Genomic DNA, 9404 nt, shown 5'->3' on the forward strand with positions numbered 1-9404 from the left:
CCGCTTTAATACATAGTGAAACTGTAGCCTCTCTTTCAGCCACTTACGCAGGGCGACTAGGGAATTGACAGAGCAGTTAAAATATTTATCTCAATGACAACGCGCAGCTGCTGAGGTGCAAAGATCTGAGGCTCTAATCACACCAGGTTACATAAGTAGGAATGTCTCATTAACTCTGCTTGCGGGACTGGATTAAACAGACAGCTGGTGGCCATACAAGAGGGTGCAGACAGAGCAGCCATGAAACATAGACAATGTCTAGCAAACATCAACATAGACAAGGGGAAGTGGGTAACCCTACACTTCCTCCTCCAAAACAGACTGCATCAAAATACTGTCCCACAGAGGCAATCCAAGGATGCTGTCTGTCTTATCAGGTTTCTTGGTTCTCTCTGTGCTTCTGCTAAATGATCTATCCTTCACAATAAAATGCAGCCACATGCATAACACAAAAATCAACCTACCTTATTGCCAGTATTAATCATGATCCATTGTCAGTTCCTGATGTCAATACATGAGTTGGCTACTTCATTTATTATTTCCATGTAATGTACTTAGTAATCTGTTGTAATTTTTTATAGCACAGTAAGTTGGTGCACTCATCACTTACTCTTATTTTTATGATTATCATCAATGATCACTGCAACCCCGCCTGGGCACGAACAGCTGGATTATTTTTGGACGCTGTTCCAACCTAACCAATAAATTGTGCATGATCCACAGTTGTGGGACAGAAACATGCGGCTATGTACATTATGTGGCTGGGATGAAAATGTACAGCAACAAGATTAGCTAGAGTAGGCAGAGTTCCAAAAGTTGATTGCTGGCAAGAGGCAAAAACCCACAATAGAGTGGGATGAGGTCAGTGCCATTCTGAAGGCTGTAGGGAGTTGGGAACTTCAGAGAATCAAATATCCAATCACCTCAAAGTTAAAACTTTAAAACCAAACCAAACAATTTTCCTTAATAATTGGGCTACACAATGGCAAAAGGTGACACTAATTAGGCAGGAATAAAATTAACAGACATGCATCTGTAACACACTGGCGTTGGCCCTGGTCCTGCTGCATTAAAGTCAATAGGAGCTTTGCCACTGACTTCAGTGAATATATGATCAAACCTAAGTGCATGTAGTCATGTGGAAAGCTGAGAACTGGAATTTCTGTTCTTGGGGAAAGACCAGCATTTAAAAAAGATTAATTCAAATCAGAATGAAAAGCTGGAATGTTATAATTTCCCACAGAATGAAACTTCCAAACATTTCCAGTTTGGAACCGTTGACCCATTTTGTTTTGATCACGGTGAACTGTTGTTGTTTTGATAAGGTAACACATTTCATTTCAGCTTTATGATTTTGATTCTGTCCATTTTGACTTTTAATGTTATATTTATGTAGAGTGTATTTGACTAGAATAGAGTCAAAATTAAATTAATCCAAAAGACAAAACTGAAATAAAATATTTTTACCTTCTAGAAACAAAACAATCGACACATTCCCATGAAACGGGTCTGTTTCTATGAAACTCCTTTTTTCAATGGAAACCTGTCAGTTTTTTCATCCAGCTCTAGTCATGTGTTTTTCTAGTGGCTGCCAGCACCTGCTCTTTCATACATTTTTAAGTCCAAAAGGGACTACTGTAAATTAATCTGGTTTGACCTCCTGTACAACACAGGACACAGAATTGCACCCATTCATTTCTACAGTGAAGTGAAGTATCCTTGTTCATTCAATCCCAGCGGAAGACGTGCTACTTCCTTTAATTCAAGTGGTAGGGGCTGGGGCTTTCCATGGTGAAGAGTCCAAGTTTGATCCCTGCTAAACAACCTTTGTTGCGGTATGCAGAGTTTACTACACATCTTTATTTACCTTAAAATCTCTACCACCAGTATTTGAGAGGTGTAGGGATGAGTAAATAAAAGTGAGAGAGATTACCTCTGGCTAATAATAGTATCCCTGTTTTTGTTTACAAGCTGAAAACCTCTACAAGACATGGGCCAGATCCTTGGTAGGCGTCAATCTAAGTCAGTGGAGCGACACTGATTTACACCAGCTGAACATCTGACCACATAATTACTTTCCCCTCTGGCCTGCAAGCTAAAAGTACAGCTATGAAACAAGAAAAAAAAAAAGAGAGAGAGAGCGCTTTTGAGATTATTTTAGCTATTTCCTGTATGTCCTGTTCAAGCCAGTGCATTGCCCAGGAGCACAGAGCTCACCATCATTAGTACTTACCAATACAATGGTGCCTAGCAACCTCAACCAGGGATCAAGAACCCATTCTGCTAGGCAATGTACAAACAAGTATTAGAGATGGTATCTGCCCCAAAGAGCTTACAGTCACAGTTACTGACAAGATGTAACGGGGGGGATTTAACAACCAAGTGGATATAGAGGATAGGAAGGGGAAGGCAGCAGTAATAGAAGCATGTTTTCATACAGACTAGTTTTGCACGCAATGGTCCTGTTTCTTATTTAAACTAAGGCCCTTTTGCAATGTTCTGGCAGCATGAAGCATCCTTTATGTTCCAGGGCAATGTAATGTATGCATTTGCAGTGTTGCCAACTCTCTCAGTTTTAAAGCAAGTTTCACCATGATTGATGGATTTTATAAAGCCCCAGCTCCTGGAGGCATGTGACTCTCGGCTTTCGTTTACAAATAAGTAAATAAACAAACAAACAAATAAATAAATAGCTTTCTAGCTCACTTGGTTGCAGAGAAAAGCTTGAAAATATGAGTCAAGTGCATTCTAAAGTTTCAAAACCCACAAGGCAAATACTTTTTTTTTTTTTAAAAAGATCTCATGATTTTAAGCAAATCTAATGATTTTCTGAGGCCTCACTCATGATTTTTTAACTCAATATAAAGAAATATTTCCAATAAATGAATAAGCTGCCAAGACTGCACCAAGTTAATAAGAGAGAGTGCAGCTCATCTTTAATTAGAGGTTCTAGCTACACCTCATATTTCCCAATGCGTTCCAGGGAATGCGGGGGGGAGGCCGGTGAATATAGCCATACCACCTATCGCAATCCAGCAGTTCTGCATGATTCAGCTGCAGAGGGATCCTGTCTCGACACTTTATGAAAATATTAGGAACTTGATTGAAATTTACCAGCAGGGTCCCTATGACACTGCAGTTGCGGCAGTCATTTCTTTGTCTTTAAAATACCATATAATTGCTAATGTAATTAGTGATGTATACAGAGGGGGCCCGTGCAATTACCAAGTCCTAAGATCAAATAATTAATGTTCTGTCAACAAAACAGCAACTGTTTCATTAACAACTGTCTGAATCTGAAAATAGATCAGCCCACAATGTTACCTACTCGGCTGAGTTCTTCTCCCACCCCCCGCTCTGCATTAGCAGCAAATTCAGACCAAAAGTACCCTGGCCATGATTGCAGGAGTCGGGGGAGAGGATCAGCCCCAACCATGCAGAGTTGCAGCACCCCCCAGCCAAAGACACACCCTGACTTATTAGGAGAACTAACATTGGTCAATTCTGGCATCTCCTTCAAGCAGCAGGATTGGTTCATGGTGCTCCTACAAGGCCCCTTTTCCTCTGCCTCTCACACTGATAACTTGGAGTTTACAGTTGGCATAATGACTGCTAATCCCAAGCATTCAGAAACCATAAGACAGGCCCCAAAATGTTACAAGATTGGCTTTAAAAAATGATAAGGTTAAAATTTTTTTTTTTTTTTTTTTTTTTTTAATTTTTAAATGGAGATATCCCATCTCCCAGAACTGGAAGGGAAAGGTCATCGAGTCCAGCCCCCTGCCTTCACTAGCAGCACCAAATACTGATTTTGCCCCAGATCCCCAAGTGGCCCCCTCAAGGATTGAACTCACAACCCTGGGTTTAGCAGGCCAATGCTTAAACCACTGAGCTATCCCTCAGTGGGGTCTTTTCATTTGCCTTCTGATTTAGGAAACTTTATGGTACACTTGCTTCACATTTTCAAGATTTTCTCCACAACCCTGAGTGCTAGAAACTTACTGAAATAAAAGGAAGCTGATGTTCTCATGCAATTTCTTGATTCCAAGAGTTGGGACTTGAAGCAATACACCAAAAATCATCAGACTCGAGATAAAAAAAATCATAAAAAAAGAGATGGCAACACAGGATAGGAAGGTCTGTTCAGACCTTGGACAGCCAGGGTAACTGAATACCAAAAGTAAGGGCTGGTTACAGGCCAGCGACATCATCTCTCCCACCTTCAACCACCACCTGCCCTACCATCCCCCCCCCCCCCCCGGGTAAAATTATCTTAAATTCAATACAACAAAACTAGCGCCCTCTCTGCTGCTGCTTTTAAAAATTTCTCTCTCCCAGCCTCAGCAATTACCACTCTCTGTGTGAGGTTTTAATAAAAAGATCCACCCTGCCTCCTCCCTTCTTGCTAAACGTAGCATCATTCCATCGGTAAAAGTGTTTTGAAAGCGCAGCTGCTCCTCGCCTCCTCTCCTCAGTGCTGTTGTTGAAGGCTGCCAGAGGAAGCCACAGTGCCGTTTTATTGTTCCTACACTACACTAGATATTCTTGATTGCCATCTACTGGCACTTTATCTATTAACTGGCTATTTACATATATGCAGAGCACTCCTGGGACAGCTTTGAGACCACCTCCTCCATAACTCATAAGGCCCTGATCCAGCAAGGTACATGTGTAACATTATGTCCTGGAGTCATCCCTCTGGCTTAAATTAAAGCACATACTTAAGTCTCTTGCTGAATTGAAAGTCTAAATGCTCCTGCACAAGCTCTCCATTTCGTACTCTCCCACTGCACCGGCAATGCAGTCTTTCCATTGCATTTGAACCTGTCAGAAACCAGCTTAGGAGCCAGCCCGCTCTCCCAAAACACTTTTTTGTAGAATCACATCACACACTGGTAATGTAGTTAAATGATAATCAATAGCTGAGGGAGAGTGGAATTAGGCAGTAGAGGCCAGGGGGATCTGAGAGACTTTCCGGTGAAATTTGAAACACAAACAAACACAACCCCCCAAAAAGTATACTAGGTTTCCTCCCCCCTCCTTCCCCCCCCCCCCGTGTCATTTTATTACAGGGTAATTAAAGAACACTTTAAAATTTTGATTAATAGGCTCTTTAGCTTCAGAGAAACCAAATCTTTGATGTCAGTCACTTAAACATTCAGTTGCTTTGCCATTGAGGAATACCAATAAAGAAAGAGTTGGTGTATTTTTCCCCCCTTTTGCTTATTAACAGAAAAAAGTTTTTGAACTTGAGATTTTAAAAAGATATAAGCCATATATGGGACCTCAATCCAAGCCCCTTTGAACTTCAGGGGAGGGAGAATTCCCAGAGCCCAACTGGCTGCTTAGGGTTTTGGTTCTAGGATAGATCCAAACCCAATAGCAGATGTAAATGTACAGCAAACAAACTTCAGGACCAGACTCCAAAGAGAAACTGCTGAGCTCCAGTTCATTTGCAAATTTGACACCATCAGCTCAGGATTAAACAAAGACTGTGAATGGCTATCCAACTACAGAAGCAGTTTCTCCTCCCTTGGTGTTCACACCTCAACTGCTAGCAGAGCACCTCACCCTCTCTGATTGAACTAACCTCGTTATCTCCATACTGATTTATACCTGCCTCTGGAAATTTCCATTACTTGCATCTGAAGAAGTGAGGTTCTTACCCACGAAAGCTTATGCTCCCAATACTTCTGTTAGTCTTAAAGGTGCCACAGGACCCTCTGTTGCTTTAAACCCAAAGGGGTTTATTATCCTACCAATAGTTGGATGATCTTCAGTTAAACTTCTACTCAGCTTGTTTGATGGGAAATGTAGAGCTCTGAGCAGTGGGTTGGACTAGATGACCTCTTGAGGTTCCTTCCAACCCTGATATTCTATGATTCTATGTAGATACCAACTTCTGTTCACAGAGCACTGTAAGTTTGTAAGGGGTACTTCAATATATTCAGATGAAATGGCACCAATGAGAACAAAAGACAGAAGATGGTAAAAAAAACACTTGGGTGGAGTGTAGGGGGGGAAATCATGATTTTTCTCCCCCCGCCCCCAACAAAAAAAGAAATAGGGAGGAAAATATAGAAATGTTAACATTTGTAAAATTTCAACCAACTCTATAGCTGGTCAAAAATCCATTAAAAAAAAATGACGACAATTCCCCATCCCCATTTATTTTATTTTCTTGAATTTTTAAAATTTGAATAAAAAAAACCACTTTATTGTTTTCAGATATTCCTGGAATAAAGAGGAATTGATCATGGGTTAGGGAGTTAGCCTGGGAAACTATACTATCATGATATGGGGCATGTAAGGGCCACAGATATGATGTAGATATCCTTGGAAAATTATTATTATTTTATGAATCTCTATTAACAGATTTCCCCCCCAAAATATATTTTTAAAAATTGCCAACAATTTACATTTTAAACATGTGGATATTCAAAATAAAACTAGACATTGTCGTTTATTCAAAATGTAATGGCTGATGAAGTTTGCCCAACTCATTTTTTTGGGCTTGCCAAATATGGGGCTTCTTAAAAGGAAACTGATTTTTGAATGGCTGTTCTCTGAAAATAAGGCCTCTTCTTTTTAAGAGGGGTCAGATTGGGCCTGCAAAAACTGAGCACCCCAAAATCACTAGCAATTTTTGCAAATTTAGGCTAGAGTTGCCAAATGGGAGAAAAGATTCCAAGTCACGGAAATGCAACCAAAACCGCCAGCAAGTAAGGAATAAACAGGGAACCCAGAAAATAGTTTCACTCAAAGGCTTATAGTCAAGTGGAAGAATCTGCCAATAGAATCTCAAAGCAAGGAGCTTGGCAGAGATACAACTGGATATTTTTTCTGGAGAGAAAAGGTATCTTACATTAACAAAACAGCCAGGTAGGACTGAGATTAATTTGAAAAGCCAGCCATGTTTGAGCCAGCCAATCTTTGCGTGTCTCAGTTTGTTGCATCCTCCTGATCTTTCAAAGTACTGGGCAAATAAAATAGTAATCTGTAAATAAGTGGGTCAAAAATTGATTTTGTACCTGAGATCATCCATTTTAGGACAAAATTCTCCCTCCAGAGCACAGCAAATGTAGGATATTCAGAGATTACAGCAGGGGTAGGCAACCTATGGCACGCGTGCCGATGACGGCACACAAGCTGATTTTCAGTGGCACTCACACGGCCCGGTCCTGGCCACCGGTCCGGAGGGTCCTGCATTTTAATTTAAGTTTAAATGAAGCTTCTTAAACATTTTTAAAACCTTATTTACTTTACATACAACAATAGTTTAGTTATAGATTATAGACTTATAGAAAGAGACCTTCTAAAAACATTAAAATGTATTACTGGCATGTGAAACCTTAAATTAGAATGAATAAATGAAGACTCAGCATACCACTTCTGAAAAGTTGCCGACCCCTGGATTACAGATTAAGGCCAAAAGAGACCATTCGATCATCAGGTCTGACCTAAGGAATTCCTGGAAGGATGGAGGCAGAGAGCAAGTAATGTGCAAAATAAACATTCTCAGAAAGCTGCCAGGGACAGCTCACAGTATATGGATAGTAATCTGGTTCAATAGACACTACCCCTTCAGCCACCACTTACTGCAGTCCTGCTTAAAGAGGAAAAATTTTCTCCAACAGTGGACTTTCCAGTGCTGCTTTGAACAGACCAGAATAACTCGCTTTAAGTGCTACACAAATTAGAAAGGGAAGTTGAAAACCTCACCAGTTAAGATGCTGCCTTCTTAATTTACATATCCTAGAAAGCAGCAGAACACGGAGACAATAACCATGGATTTCCCATTCGTATCATGCAACGACACCCACCAAAACCAAACAAACAAAAATAAAATCTTGCCATGCCTGCTAGCTAGTTGGCAGACCAAAAAAACCAAACCAAAACCACCTGTGCGCACAGAAGTACAGTGTGCCATTGCTTTTGTTCACACTGCAGTTACTTATGTACAACTAGTGTACAAGGCATTGTACAATTTATACCATATGCCAGCTGCTTGATTTATGCCATCTTGGCAATGGATGCATCTGAGATATTCAACAGTACAATTAAGAAGATTTCTGTGTGTGTGTGTGTGCGCGCGCATGCTCTCTATGTAGCATCTCACATTTCTGTGATTATTCTGGTTTATGGCAGTGGAGGCAAATGCCAAGGAGACAGCTCATAATCTAAACCCAAGCAGTTTTTCAGCCTGTCAGTTGCGTGTGTGCAACTCCCACTGACTTCAATGTTTTGTCTTCTACAGCAGAGACAGGTGAAAACCTCAGATATAAAAAGCCCAATTTGGGGAACAGAGACAGAGAGACTAAGTCACTTGCTCAAGGTCACACAGGAAGTATGTGGCAGAGGAGGAATTTGAACACAAGTTCCTCAAGTCCTGAGCTAGTGATCTAAGCACTTGTCATGAATAAGATTCCATTGCTAAGAGAAAAGCGGCCTTTGGGAAAAAATGTGGGTCTTGCAGTTTGATCTTAACACATTTATGCATTAGTATGTAAGGGGACATTCACAAGTAACCGATATTTTTAGCTTTGGTTCACTATTTGTTAGTGTTTTTCCTCATGCTTTCCCTCCCCTCCCCCTCAAATATTTGTAACGTGTTGCATCTATATGCAGATTAAAATTGTGGATGCTTTTGGATGAAAGGGAAGGGGGGTTGGAAAAGGAACCAAGTTTAATACTCTACAGCAGTAGCACAAATCTCCTGGGCATAGAACATCGTTCAGGTAGACACATCTGGTGAAATGCATCACATCAAATTAGTATCAAGGGTATTGAGACTCTAAGACGACCGGCAGACAATTCCCCTTCTAATGTACTGCTTTTTAAATTGCTGAAGAAACTTGAATCCCAAATCTCATGTGAAATGAGTGATACTAACATGCCTGCTCAACTACTGAAAGTGAAGATCAAAGACGCAGTGTCCAAATTGGCTTTGCAAACAAAGCAGCCCCAGAAAGCCCCAAGAGAACATGGTGCTAATTTTATCAGATCTCCTTGACTTTTTCATCCAAACAGTTTGCCATTAAGAAAAAATAATAATAAGGAGAAGGCGTTTTTTGGGATCTGTCAGAAGCCTGTTCGTAAGTCGAGCAAACTCTCTTCCTTTTAAGCATATGCTTCGTGAGTCATCTAATAGTCTTAATCTATTTTAAATGAAAAACGAGACAGACTTACACTCTACACCTACACCTCATTGCCTGCTACATACATACACAGAGCCATGAATATTTCAATACGAGTCGGGCTTTCAGATCAATACAGGCAACTCTCAAGCTCTATTGATTTTCAGAGGTTCAACTCGCAAGGGTGATAAAATATTTCTCAAGTTATGAAACCTGAGTTAAAGAGCTTTTGCTGATACTTCAGCATTTACTAGCCACACATCTCTC

Source organism: Trachemys scripta, chromosome 2 (assembly GCF_013100865.1).
Source record: "Trachemys scripta elegans isolate TJP31775 chromosome 2, CAS_Tse_1.0, whole genome shotgun sequence".
Classification (NCBI taxonomy): domain Eukaryota; kingdom Metazoa; phylum Chordata; order Testudines; family Emydidae; genus Trachemys; species Trachemys scripta.